The sequence below is a fragment of the Pteropus vampyrus genome, unplaced genomic scaffold, assembly GCF_000151845.1.
Source record: "Pteropus vampyrus isolate Shadow unplaced genomic scaffold, Pvam_2.0 Scaffold18, whole genome shotgun sequence".
In the NCBI taxonomy this organism is placed as follows: domain Eukaryota; kingdom Metazoa; phylum Chordata; class Mammalia; order Chiroptera; family Pteropodidae; genus Pteropus; species Pteropus vampyrus.
In genome coordinates this window covers 4861130-4875836 of record NW_011888799.1, presented here as the reverse complement: position 1 = coordinate 4875836, position 14707 = coordinate 4861130, and the positions used below count along the sequence as shown (strand labels likewise).

Genomic DNA, 14707 nt, shown 5'->3' with positions numbered 1-14707 from the left:
GGAAGGGGAAGGAGGGAGCGCGCGGAGAGCCAGGGCGGAGGGAGGGAGCGAGCGAGCGGGCGGCGGAGGGAGGGGAGACCAACTTCTAGCGCTACCATAATTCGCCTAAAGCAGGTGCAGCAACTTTCACCAGGAGAGTCATCCGGCCGGAGCAAGAGAAGACCACGTGGATCAAACTTTAGGGGAAAAAAAGTGGGGACACAGGAAAGAGACGTGGGGCTGCGGAAAGTGGGGGGAGGTGAAGAACCTCCAGGAATTCACCCTGGCCTCGCGAATCCTATAGCGCGCTTTGCAAACCCCCAGCCCGCCCTTCTCTAGAGTCTGGAGGTACCGCCAAGCCCTGCTCCACACGGTTCACTGGTTCCCGGCGGTCTGCGCTAGGCGCAGGGAGTGGCCGGTGTCCGGCCCGGGCCCTTCCTTGCCTCACTCATGCTCCCCACTGCGTGGAGGTTGGCGTTGGGTTTTTGAAACGGAGTGGAGGAGGTGGGGAGGCTCCTTCTGGGCTTTGTGCATGCACGGTCAGCGCCGGCACGCGCTGCCTCCGGAAGGGGAATTTCTCATAAAGTACTCTGCGAACCAGCGAAGAAGGAGCCCAAAGCCAGATCCACGCGGCCTAGCGAAGTGCAGAGTAGAGGCAATTATTCGGACAAATTAGACTGTAAACAAAACTCAACGTCTTTTGCCCGGGAGAACTGAGAGGATTGTGGTGGTGGCAGTGGTGTGCGTTTGGGTTGGGAGGGGGAAGTCCAGATGAGGAAATGCCCAAGATCCCAGGGGGAGGGTTATGCTGGTAGCAGATGCCCCACTCAGAGACCTGTGGCAATCTGAGTAAGTCCTCCCTCCCCCCTCCACTCCCCACCCCAAACATCTCCCATCTGGTGCCGTGTGAAGGGTGGGGAGAAGTAAGGGACACCTCAGGGATCATCAAGGAGTGCCCATGACCAAGGGAAGACCCTACTGTGGGGTGGGGGTAGGAAGACAATGGCTTTTGAAGGCTCTCCTGACCCATATCACCTGAGGCGGTGGAGACGGGCAGACACTTGTTGCTCCTGTGGAATGCAAGCTGGGGGTGCTTCAGGGTGTGTCAGTGCTGTGGCCTGGGGAGAGAGGATTTCCTGTTAGAGAAGGCCTTTCCAGTGGGGCTTGGAAGAAAAGAGTCTCCAGAAAGGCTCCATCACGTATTCTATTTCTTCTCTGTGGGCGCAAAGAGCCCAAAGTAGTTGTAATGTTAATGATGCCTGTCCAGGTCCAGATCCTATGTATTTGCCCTCCTGGGTGGGTGTCACAGGCATACTTAGGTCTTGCTGGAGACTTTCAGATATCTAGGTATGAAATTATTGGGAGAGAGGATTCACACTATCAAAAAAAAAGTGCCGTTTATTTGGAGACTATTATTAGAAAGTGTCCTTTCCAGTATAGCAATAGCAGTAGCAGTAGCAATAAGAATAAAATAACAGGTAATGTTGGAGTCGGCACACGCCAGGCATAGGATTCATTTTGTCTGCACAATAACTCCATGAGGTGGATAGTACTATTCTCTCCATTTTTCAAAGACAGAAACAGGCACAGAAAGATGAAGTCACTTTTCCAGGCTTACACAGATGGTAAGTGAGGAAGCAGGATTCCAACTACAGCCAGTTCATTGAGGATGGGGAGGAGCTCATGGAGATCTTTAAAGCAGCACAGCCTGCTTGTGGGTTACCTGAGAAAGAGTATGAAACACTTGGTCTTGTGGTCTGATTTATCTTCTATGGAGAGCCAGCTCTAGTGAGAGTCAGGGTGTGCGGACGGGCCTGGGCTAGGCTTAAAGTTGCCAGGTCCCCGTGTAATGTAAGCCCAGTTGGGCCATGGCCTCCTCCCCATCCTTCTTACAGAGGCTCGAGGAGGAGTAAGAACTGGGACTTCTGATTTAAAAAAAAAAAAAAAATTCTGCAGGGGGAGGTGAAATAAGAGACCTCCAATGGGCTTCTCAAGCTCTTTTCTGGCTGGTTCTCATAGCCACTGAGTCCTTTTCCACCACCTTCCTGCGGCAGCCCTCTCTGTACCTCACACGTGGGCCTACTTGCCCAAACGGATTTCCTGGGAAATGCTTTGGCTCTCATTTCAGTTTACTCCTCTTCTCCAGGCCAGCTCACTTCCCAGCACCCTGTGACTCACAGTGGGTCAGGGTTGGGGGGAGCCCAAGGGAGGCAAAAGACCCTGTCTTGTCTTCACCTAAAGGGCATTTTAGTGAAAAAACAAGGCTTCAAAAAAGAAAGAGACAAAACAAACATCCCAAAATCAAAGCAGGCAAGCCAAAGGCCTTCCTTCTGGTGCAGGAACTCTGTGAACAGGTTCAAAAGATTAGCCCTTGGCTCCTGAGGCAGAGTGACTGGGAACAGGCAGGAGGGTCCCCTTTCTGTCCTTGTTCCTTCAAAGGGTCCAGGGCAAGGAGCTGTGGCTGTGGCAGGAACCAGGGCCCATGGCCTGGCCTAGGAGGACATGGTTAAAGAGCACAGGGGGCTGGACTGAGGCAGCCTCTCTCACCAGCTGTGTTACCTGGGCAAGTTCCATGAGGTCTGAGCCTCAGTTTCCTCATCTACAAAACTGGAAGGATGCTTCCTAGGGTGGTTGGGAGGACAGCATGAAAAAGCATGATCAAAGTCTAGCTCCATGACCTGTTCATGTAGTGCTTTCCATAAATGCTCATTTTGCCTTTTGTGAGCTCCAGTTTCCTCACCTAAAAATGAGGAATATCGACCTCACAAAACTGCAAATCATGCATACGACTGAGGTTAATATTTATTAAATGTTTGCTATATTTCAAGCACTTCATCTGTGTGCCCTTCAACATGACAGCTCTTTTCATTTTATAGGTAAGGAACTCAGGGCTCAGAGGACAGGCAGCTCACTCTAGGTCACACAGCTAGGAGGTGGTACAGCAAGGACTTGTTCCCAGATCTTCTTGTTCAGAATGCTCCTTCCCAGGATCAGCTACCTCCCTGCTATGGGAATGAGGTAGGTTAGTAGGTGAGCTTGTTCTGAGTACCAAGCCTGGCACTCAGGCCTGGGGCTATGTGTGTTCAGAAACAGTCTCTTTATTCCCACAGTCCCAACGCCTTTATGCACAGATATTTTGTTTCCATTCATCTGACTACTTGAATCTTATATTTTCCCCTCCTCAAAACCTTTTTTTAGTTACAAGGAATAAAACTTTACCAGCATAATATAGCAGCTCCACTTCTAAGTATATACCAACAAAAAAAATACGTATATGTGTTCACCAAAAGACATACACTTAGAATGTTCTTAGCAGCCCTGTTCATGAGCCATCAATATTGGAATTAGGTGAGTAAATCATGGTATTTGAATACTTGAGCTAGTACTTGGCAGTGAGAATGAACAAACCACTGCCACACACACAGCAACATAGAGAAATCTCACAATCAGAATGTTGAGCATAAAAGCCAGACACCAGACCAGAGAAAACACACAGTGTGATTTCATTTATCTGAAATTCAAAAATCAGTCAAACTGATGACATTAGAACTCAGAAGAGTGACTACTCTAGTTGGGGGAGTGACTGGGAGGGGCATGAGGGGTTTCCTGGGGGTCTGGGAATGTTCTGTGTTTTGGGAATTTGGTTACAAGGGGTGTTCACTTTGCGAAAATTAATTGGGCTGTATGTACACTTATGATTTGTGCACCTTTTTTTTATATTTAAAAATAAAAAGCTTAAAAATGGTTGCTGGTCTTGTGGTTTTTCCATAATTCTCCCTCTGGTTTTCTGAAATCTTTCCCTTCTAGAGGTAGGCAGTTTCTTGAAGTTGGTAGGTAGCCTTCCCAAGTAAGTTTTATACTCTTAATCACTTAGTATTGCTTAGGCATCTTGAAATCTCAAATGAAAGTACCTTCTGCTCCTTGCTTTTTCTTTTTATTGGTGGTGTTTTTTACTCAACTTCATGTTGCTGAGATTAATTCAGATTTATTGAATGTATCTCTAGGTCATTAATTGAAAGGCTTCTGGAGAACGATCTGCTGTTTCACTGTGCCCCAGGTTCTTGATCCAACCTCCCCTCGATGGAACAGTTGGGCTGTTTCTGATGTTTGGCCATTGTGGTCACATAGCAGTGGGTGGTGGTGGTGGGGTGCTTCTAGAACTTTCTGTTTTACTCCCCTTTATTGCCTCCTGCTTAGTCAAGTTGTCTTCCTCCTGTGATTCCTCCATTCTGGAATCTTCTCCCCTCCCCATATCTGCCAGCTGTTCCTCTCCACCCTGCTCCCCAGTCTTTCTGACTCAGAAAGACCCAGGATCTGTGCTGGGTGGAGGTGGGGGAGGGGTAGAAAGGGGCAGCCTTTTCCTTCACCACAAAGGCCCCTGCTCCCTAAGATAAATGACGATTTAAACAAATATTTCATTAAAGGTTGATATCTTAATGAACTGTGCCAGGAACCTTCAAGGCATTCTCCAGACTCCCCCTTTTTAAGGGGGGCTTCTATTCCTGGGGGGGAGGCTCATCAGCTTACCATATTGCCCTGAGTAGAGGACCCTGCAATGTGGGGAACTATCCCAGGACTGAAGGAGGGACTGAGTTGCCCTTCTTGGTGCCAGGCCAGCCGTGTGCCCCGAGCCCTGAGAGATGTTTGCAGGCCTTCCTGCAGTCACTTTCAGGGATGCAAAGACTCAGGCCTTGTCCTCAGGGTTGTGGGCACGGGACTCCAGGCTGACTGGTAGAAAATCAGTCATTAAGGATCAGGAAATGAACAATAACCTGACAAGCAGTGGACAATTTCCCATCAATTAGAACACGATGTCTTTGGGTCAAACGAGACCCGCTCTGTGGAGGGATTTCCCTGCAGGGAGAGAGCAGGACACACACAGTGATGGCTAAGAGAGCAGACCCAGCATCCTTCCCCTCTCTCACGCAATGAACCTGACCTTTCACTGAGAGGGAGTGTGTCTGGGGGCCAAGGAGTGGGCTTAGAGAAAAGAACCCCTTTTCTCTTCATATAGTTCTTCATCCTTCAAGTGCTACTCCATATCTCTTTCCCTTGCGAAGATGCTTAGATTTAAATCCCAAATCTGTCACTTTCAAGCTTGAAATCCTGAAGCAAGGGGCTTAATCTCAGTTTCTTCAACTACAGAATAGGGAGAAATATGTGGGTCTGGCAGAGAGGTGGTGAGGAAGAGTATAACTCATGTAGGGTTCTTTTCAATGTAGGAGTTAGATAGATTGGAGCTACTGTTGTTTCTTGATTACCCCAGCCACTACCATCTCTTTCCCGCTCATCTTTAGCACACATGTTGATGCTACAATGTGCTGTTGGCTAACTTTTATTTAATAAGCACCTAGTGACTTTAAATACATTGTATTGTTTGTTAACTGTTTAACCATTTATGTCTCATCTCTCCGACTAGATAATAAACAGGTCAGGGGCCCATGATTTTAGCCATTTTGGGATTTCCTGTTGCACCCAGCATCGTTTGTTTTGCATAGTAGGTGCACTGTAAATGCACGTTGATTTGATTTGATTATGATTTGATAATTTAGAGCAAAGCTAAAAAAAAATAGCCTGACACTTCAGGGCAAGTTGGTGCCCTGCCTGTATAAGCTGGGTGTTGTAGAACTTAAGCAACAACTGTGTCTTCAATGATTGGAGGGCAAGAGTTGGGGGTCAGGGTAGCAGGTGGGGGACTTGGATAGAAAATGGGACAAGGCAGCACCCTCACTCCCTCAGGGGCATCCCCTCCTCCCAAAGGTCTGTGCTCTCCATTCTTCTCATCACTCCTCCCTGCTCCTTTTCTGCTTGTCCAGTGGGGATCCCTTTAGAACTCTGTGCTTTGCAAAGGAAGTATTCCTTCCCCATGGGAGCTTGAGGGCCTGGGGTTTGGAGTCTTGGCCACTGGCACTGGAGGGTGAGGTGTAATGAGAAAGAGGGAAGTCAAAGCCAAGGTAGCCTCACACTGGAAATAGCCACCACCTATTAAGCACCTACTGTATACCAGATACTTTTTAGATGTATCCCTGATCCCCCATGGTAGTCCTAATTTTTTTTTTTTTTTTTAAAGAGAAAGCAGAGCCATGAACGGCAGAGGCAATGAATGTAGAGTGGATAGAAGCGGGGAGATTAGAGCCTTTATAAGTCCCTTATCATGTGTGGCATCTAACTGGGCCCATGCAGTGGGACTCACACATTTTCCTGGGGCTTCTTCCACACACAGTCCACATCATGTTCCATGCCTGACCTGGACCTCAGGGCCCACCTCCTTCCCAGGTCTCCTGCACCTCTTCTTCTTTCTGGCCTTTTCTCCACTAATCTCCTCTGTTTTTGAACCTTCCAGCCCCCAAGACCTCCCTCATGGTTATTAGGCAGCAAGAAGTCCCTGAGCCAGGCTTCTGAAGCCTGGGGTGAGGCTGGATCTTGATTAGAGAAGAATCACTGGCATCAGGCACTGTGTTAACAACTCTTCATGAGTGACCTCATTTTACCTCCCAACAGCCCTCTGAGATGACATGCCAGATCTTTGGTGCCCTGTTTTGTTTGATGACACCCTGACCACCTACACCCCTGAGGCTTCTGATGACCAGTGCCTGCCTGGCTTTGCCTGAAGGTGGCCTCTGGGCACTGGATTCCACTTTGCCACTGTGTGAGAAAGTCCTCCACCCATGATAGATGGAAAGTGGTGTATAAATACCCCCGCTCTTTCACCCCTCTGGGGAGATAACTCTGAGGTGTGTGTTCTCTGTGCACTCCCAGGGTTTCCCCAGCAGGACTGAGCCCACCCTCGTAGCTGGGTGGATAATATACTTTATTACCTTCCTTCCCTTCCTTGTCTTTTTCTCCCACTTCTCTCCTGGAGTTTCCTAAATCAACCATGTGGACTGGAATAGTTCTCTCAGGGCTGCTTCTGGGGGAAGCTAGCCTAAGTCAGGTAGGTACTGCTATTATCTTCATTTTACAAATGGCAAGACCAAAGCTTCTAGAGGTTGAAACTCACACACAGTTTTCCGCACTTACATAAGCAAAGTGCCTGCGTTCACACCTGACACTCTTCTATACCTACACATCGCTTTACCATATGGCTTAGTGAGAGCCCGTCTCCCTGCCCCCAGAAGTCTGATTCAAGTCCCTTCGTTCCCCTTGGTTTCTTGCCTTGAGAGGTTAGAGGTGAAGAGCAGTGTGGGTCAGGTGTCACTGACTGGAAGTAGGGAGTGTTTCTAGGCCACCCATCGCTCCCTGCCTTTCTGTGAATCACTAACTGGCAGTCAGAGCCAGTACCTGGGTCACAGACAGAAAGAGAAATGATGAACATCTACAAGGCTGGACGTGTAACAAATGGAAAAAAGTGAAAGCCACTTGGAGTGCTGGAAAAGGAGAGGACTAAGCCAGGAGCACAAGGGAGGGAGAGGCTCCAAGCTGAGGAATCTTTTCAAGCCTTTGTGTTATTCAAGGGGCTGAGACCACACTTCCTTGGACATAGCAGCCCCTATAAAAGGAGGGGGGAACTGAGGTAAGAGATAGGAAAGGATTTCTTGATAGCGAGATGGGACTACAGGGAATGTGTAGTCTCCTGATGAAAACCTCAAGGCCAGGGGAGAAATTGGCTTACCTCTTTTGTGAGTGTGGAAGTGGGCACCGTGTATGGGGCAGGGTGACCTGATCCCTCCGAAGACAGAAATTACATGGAGAGAACATCTTGGAATTTTCTGTTTGTCTGGTTTTCACGACACCTTTGTCTTATTTCAGGTTCTCCCAGAAGTAGCCTCTGAGACAAGGATTCTAGCGCACGTAGTTTATTCGGGAATCAGTCCTAGGAAATACCAGTAGGGAAGTGGGAAAGTGAGAAAGAAGGGCAGGAAGCCAATTCAGGGAGTGTCATCATGACAGTTATGCTACCACGTGAGCAAGAGGGGTGCAATCCCGCTGGGGAACTCCGGAAGCTGTATGAGACATGCCTCAAGTCATGCACACCACCAGGCAAGGAAGCGGGGTATTTATCCTCCAGCTCCCTCTTGGTCACTGGTTGAAGGCTGCTTCCAGGCACATTAACTCTCCAGCACTTCCGGCTTGCCTTGAGCTGGCGCCAAGAGTGTTTCTATGGCCAGGAAAAAACCCTCAAGCAAATAGCAGGTGTTGGCAGTAAGCAGCCTTCTCTAGAGGTAAGTACCAGAGATATGGGCAGGGCGCCAGTACCTGCCACACTCCACCTTCTCGTCTCCTCCTTGACTTTTCCTTTGTGGGTTCATGTCACCTCCCACTATCTCCTCTTAAATGCTTGGTGTTCCCAAAGCTTCAGCTTTGACCCATTGCTCCCACAAGCTCTTGGACGATCTCATCTACTCTTATGGTTTTAACTACCATCTGTGAGTTGGCGGCTCCAAGTGATGTCCCTAACTCAGACCTCGCTCCCACTCCCATGTCTGTGAACCTCCACTGATGTCATACTCAACATACCCCAGACCAAAATCATCATCTGTATCCCAAAACATGCCCTACTTCTGCATTTTCTTCTCAGTCGTGGCATGAAATCGACCAGTCACTCTAGAAACCAAAAATCACCACTTGATTTTCCCTGTCTCTTCTCTGCACATCTAATCAGTCACTAAGTCCTGTGGATGTGGCTTCCAAAATATTTCTGAGTCATTTCCTCCTCTCCACCCCCACTCCCACTGCCATCGGTCTGAACCCTCATCATCTTCTACCTGGGCATTCCAGTAACCTCCTAACTGCCATCTCACCTCTAATCTGACCTCTTCCCTATGCCTCCCTCCAGTCCATCCTCCACGGTGGTCAAAAAGCTCTATCTAAAGTGCCAATCTGAACTTGTCAAACTATCCTCAAGAACCATTCCCACAGGGCCAAATTTAAGCACCTTGGCCTGGAGCACAGGGCACAGGTGTCCTTTCTTGAAATTCCAATCCCATTCCTGGCCACTCTCAGCTCTGCCACTTGGGACTTGTGGAGGGTGCTGTGCTCTTTCCTCTCCTGCCATCTGCTTGGGATACCTTTCCTACCACTTGTTTTCACCACTAACTCTAAGACCCAGCTTAGCTGACACCACCTCTTGGAAGTTTTCCTTGAATACCCTGAGCTGGATTAGACACCATCTTTTGTGCTTTTGTATTCGTGCAAATATCAGAAAACTCTCTTCAAATGGCTTAAATAACAATGCAAAATTGTTTGGCTCTTATAACAGAATAATCAAGGGGTAGGGCAGTCACTGCAAGTGATGTGTGATCCAAGGGCTTAAAACAATGCCATTGGGTTTCCTACATTGCTAACTCTGCCTTTTCCTGGGTGAGCTTCACTCTCAAAATCCTTAGAGGGAGTCCTGTTAGATTCACTCACATCCTGCCCAGTTCAATCCAGTGAACGGATCAAGCAAATGCTGACTTGTTGGGACCTGCAAGAAATGTACTCGCTCTTCTCCAAATCAATCCAAAGGGCCAAGGGCGTACAGTGTTCTAATTCAAGGGTTGGCAAACTATGACTATCTTGTTGTAGTGTCAGCATTGTAATAGAGGCAAACACCCACAAACTTTTCGTGTAACGGGACAGACAATAAATATTTTAGGCTTTGCAGACCAAGGCAAAATTGAGGGAATTATGTAGAGACTTACATAATAAGAGAGAAAACAAATTTTTATTGATGGGATTATAATTACAATAATAGTCGAATATAGTTTTTTTGTAACACAGGTCTACTAATGAGAAGAATGGGATCGGGGAAGGGGATATATTTTACTTAATTGGGGTTCAAAGTTAATGATCCCAATCATCAAATCAATGGTAAATGCTAATCTATAAAAATCATTTTTAGTTCCCAGACCTTACAGGAACAGGTAGGACATGGCCCCTGGGACCCCATTTTGCAGACTTTTGAATGAAATCAAACCATTATAGAGCTAAGGGAAGAAACTGACAAGCTGGAAGAGGAAAGAACAAAGCACTCGGATGGTGAGAATGAGATCAGTACCGCAGGTCTTGGCATATGGGGCTCCCTTTGTGATGCTCCATTCACAAAGTCGGGCTGTGGGGCATTTTATAAAGGACTTCTTTATGAGACAAGTTCATGTCCTTTAGATCCCATAAGCCTGACACCATCCCTATCAAGTAGGCAGGGCAAGGATGGTTGTACCCTTTTCACAGAGGAGAAACTGAGGCTCAGAGAAGTAGCTGTCTGAGGTTTCACCGCAGGGCACTTTTGAGGCTTCTAAGACATGGGCCTTGGGGCCTGTGCTTTGTTGAGTGAGTAATTGAACAACTGTGATATCCCCTGGTTGGGGGTGGAGGCTGGGCCAGCAGGAGGCCAGGCTGGTCTGAACATGGCCTGGGGAGGTTAAGCTCTAGACGGCTCTGTGACATCCAGCGGTCCATTGGGATGGGTCTGGTCAACACAGTACTCAGTTCTGTTTCAAGAATCTCTGTCTCCACTGTAACTCCCCATGCAGGACAGGTGATACCAGCTCATTAGCCTCAAACTAGAGAAAAATTAGGCTTCAGGCAAGCATGCCCAAGATCACAAACAAGGAGTCTGACTCCTTACCTTATTGCCTCCAGCCTCTGGACCGGGCCTCACTGGGGTCCCTGAGAGCTTGTTTGGAGGTTTTAGCAGGGGAGCTCAGCTACTTGTATACCCTTGACAGAACAGTCCTCTCCTCTATTGGGGAAGGTCATCCTCTTCGACTGAGCATGCAGCTTTGGGAGCGACTCACATGGAGCGGTGAGAGAGGAAGGGGACACATGCCTAGCCAACCAGATCAGCCAAATCAACCCTGGTAATCAATGGGGTGACAGATGTCGCAGCCAGATGGCCCTCACATCCACTCACTGGGGTTCCTGATGAGCACTCCGGGTTCTGTGGGCCAGGGTAGGGTTTACATCTTGATGTTGGGTGACTCTAGGGCAGGGACAGGCTTGGGTAGCCCTCCACCGGACTGTCTCAGTCCTCCTCCAAGGCTGACGTGCCTCGGGCTGAGCTGCCCAAGGTCAGGGCAGGGTCTGGGGTGTACAGAGGCAGCCAGAAGTGAAGGATGGTTGCTGGGTTCCTTTCTGGGATAATACTTAGAAGCCAAGAGAGTGTGTGGCATTGCCTACAAACACGCACATTCACACATTCCCTGTTCTCAGACATGTATGTACACACTCCCACAGTCAGATGGTCACACCCACACCCATCTTCACCACAAGGATCACACACATGCACGCGCACACACACACTCCCATGGTTTCCCACGTTCCCAAGCTCATACGACATGTTCATAAATGCCAGTGTTAGTTTCCTAGGACTGCCATAGCGAAGTAGCAAACACCAGGTGGCTGAAAACAACAGAACTTTATTGTTTCTCACTTTCGGAGAAGTCCAAAATCCAGGTGCCTTCTGAAACTTGTGGGGAAGGATCCTTCCTCGCCTCTTGCTAGCTTCTTGCAAGCTTCTGATGACCCTAGGTGTTCCTTGGCTTGTAGACGCATTACTCCAATCTCTGCTTCTGTCTTCACAGGGACATGGGTCTCTGTGTCTTCACATGAACATCTTTTTATCAGGACACTAGTTATATTGCAGATAGGTACTCTATTTCAGTATGACCTCAACTTAACTGATTACATCTGCTGTGACCCTGTTTCCAAATAAGATCTTACTCTGAGGTGCTGGGGGTGAGGACTTCAGCATGTTTGTTTGTTTGTTCGTGGATACAGTTCAGCCCATAACAGCATCTTATGGCCATAAAACCTCTCATGTACTTAGCACACGCCTAGAGTTACACACAGCTGTATAAACTATCAAAGTCACACAGACATGCACATTCACACGTTCATACATTGCCATAGTCACGAAATCACACATACCCATATATACCACTAGGATCACACATATACAGTCACACACACACACACACACACCCATACGTACACTCACATACTGCCGCATCATCACATACACTCACTCTCCCTCGGTCTCCCAGTTTTACATACAGTCCTCCACACCCAGCACAGTCACACTCCTCTTTCACAAGCCCTCCTGCCCCAGCCCACTCACACACATCCCCTTGGCCACACTCAGAGGCCACCCCTTGGGGGTCATGCTCTGAGACCTGGCACATTCGCAGCCTGACACTTGGCTCATACCTCTCACATCCTCTCCCACCCACACAGTCTCTCCCCTTCTGACTCCTTCTCCATCCAGCCACCCCATCCTCAGCCAACCCTCTGGGTGGAGAGTTGCAGCCACTGTGCCCCACCCCCAGCCAGGGCTCCAGGTGAATAATCCCCTGCTGTCTGCAGTCAGGTGCCCCACAGCCTTCTCCATCGCAGACTCCCACTCTTCCCTCTCAGGAGCAGACAGACAGACAGACAGACACATGCATACACACTCTCACCCTCTGGCAGCCCCACGGCAGCAGTCTGTTCCTCATTATGGGCCAATGCGCCTGTTTACTCACCCAGCTGGAGATGGTTAGAGAGTGATAAATAATGAAAGAGAAAACAGGCTTTTCCCCTCTGCGGCTTCTATTTATGTAACATGTGTCACAGCTCACTCACAGACTTTGTTTCGGAGCTGGTTGCAGGAAATAGTTTATTTTTTCCGGACGGTGGCTTGGGGGGCGGGGTGGGGGGCCTGGGGTTCAGGTTTCTGGTCTCACGCCCAAGGGAGTTTCAGGATCCGGCACCCAGAGTCTTCCTCCTGGTCCTTCCCCACCCCCACCTCCCCCAACACCCCGGCAGACATCACTGCTCAAGGCTGCCTTAGAATAGGGTTTCCTGACTCCCCCGACTTGGAAGGAGTTGGGGTGGTTGGGGTCCCCTTCCAGCTGCCTCTAAAACCCCCCAAACAGAGGGGCTTGTTTTAAGAGCCAGACAGCTTGAGGCTAGGATTCGTTGAGAGGAGGAAGGAGTGGGACCAGGGCCTTCCTAGGTAGCCTGCACCTGTTAGGGGGGAGGGTACAAAAGGATTTGGTCTATAAAAGATGAATATAAAGATCCATGCCTTGTATCTGCTTAGCACTTTAATGTCCGTGGTCTCTCTGAGGCCCTGGATTTCCACCTGCTGCTTCCTGGTGCTGCATTGAGATGCAGGCAGAGGGAGGGGCTTGCGGTGGTCTGCGGCACCTGCGTGAGGAGCCAGGCCTTCAGACACACACATCTCACTGTCCCTTTTTCCCAGGGGCACCTCTCTTGGTAGAATTCTAGTCAGCTGAACTCATGGCCAGGCAGGTGGGAGTGGCTACAAGGGTGTGGGGGATTGGGGAGAATGTGGGAGAATGTGACCTGTCAAAGGTCTGAGATGTACCCCCACAATCCTTCCCCAAACACTAAAGCGGCCTCCTTTTGGGGAATGCTCCAGGGAGGAAAGAAGCAGTAGAAAGCTCTGCTTCTGCTTCCCAGACCTCAGGTCCAGGAGGTTCTTGGGAAGTTCGAAGGCGACCTGCCCCTGCCTGAGTCTATCTCTTTGAATGCCAGGTCAGGGAGCCCCCATGTCTTGCCTAACTGACATGGAGCCCCACTGGTGTCTTAGGGTACCTACTGGAGAAACCCAGAGGTACAGACCCCACAAATGTAGATGGATCTAGAAGCCCCCAACTCCTGCAGACTTGGGGAGTGGCGTGTGTACAGGTACCATGGGATCAGTCCTGCCCAGTGGCCTCAGTCTCCTCGGATTGTCACGCAGGGATCTCCTGGCTGTTGGAGAAGCAGCCTCATTCCCAGGACAAGGACTTTAAAGCTGAGTACCTGGGATCTTGGGTACTACCTTCTAAATTAGTCTTGGGAGCCCTTGTGGCTCTCAAGGGGGCCCAGGAGAGGGAGTCATGAGAGGGGACTCGGGGAGCACCTCTTCCTGGGTTTCCTGGAGACTCCTGCATCTCTGGCCCCTTGGCAGGGTGGGAGTGTGGGGAAGGGAGGGCTGGCCAGAGCCCACCGCCTTGGATGTTTGTTCAGGCTGCTGCATAGAGACTCACAATAATTTCACAGGAGCCCTTCCCAGGACACCTCCTTCACCTAACAGACACTCACCTGCACACACATATGCTCTCAGGTGACTCCTCCTGCATGTATCCCCTTTCAGGAAGACCCAAAGCTCTGGACTCTAATGTCCCCTGTGGATGGTGACATGAATAGTAAAATTCATCCTAAACCCCAGGGGCTCTTTACACCTTGTCTCTAAACTTACCATTGATCCTGCATAGAAGCTTTTATTATAACCTACATACACACACACACACACACACACATCCAACTTTGTAGATGAGAAAAATGGGGCTCAGAAAAGCTGAGTGATTGGCCAGAGGCCACACAGCTACCACTTGGCAGAGCCGGATTGGGATCTAGACCCACCTCATGCCAAGCTCACACTTCATCGCTTTTACCAGGCTGCCTTTCCTGTTTCTTTCCCAACACCCAGAACTCAGTAGGTGAGGAAGTCAACTGGTTAATGTGTACATATGGGTTTTCTTTCATACACACTCGATACAGGCCCCAGCTGCCCTTCTCCAAACCCACTCTGATCTGTGATCTCCCGGCGGACTCCGAAAGTCACAGACTCCTCTGCTTTCTCCACAGTTAGAACCAGCACCAACATAAATTCCCTGGGCTCCAGCCTCAGTTTCCCCTCTGTCTCTCAGGCCCAAACATCTAAGTAAGGCTCGCCCTGCTTTATAGAGACCAACAGCACTGGCTGGGCTCCTGCTCCAGGTCTGACCCTCACTCTGAAAACCTCTGGGGTCTAGCC

General features: G+C 49.3%; 2 long non-coding RNA genes across 2 annotated transcripts in view; one reads left to right on the top strand and one right to left on the bottom strand.

Moving 5' to 3' along the window:
- Positions 1-2767: 2767 nt before the first annotated feature.
- Positions 2768-7641, bottom strand: LOC111736145. The gene is made up of 2 exons (XR_002779095.1): positions 7592-7641; positions 2768-2984 (listed from the first exon to the last, which is right to left on the bottom strand). It is a non-coding gene; the product is annotated as an uncharacterized LOC111736145 (long non-coding RNA).
- The window catches only part of LOC105288422, an 11404-nt gene continuing 3843 nt past the window's right edge, over positions 7147-14707 (top strand). The window contains exons 1-2 of the long non-coding RNA XR_895600.2: positions 7147-7492; positions 7729-8141. This is a non-coding gene — a long non-coding RNA (uncharacterized LOC105288422). The remainder of the gene's footprint in view (positions 7493-7728; positions 8142-14707) is intronic.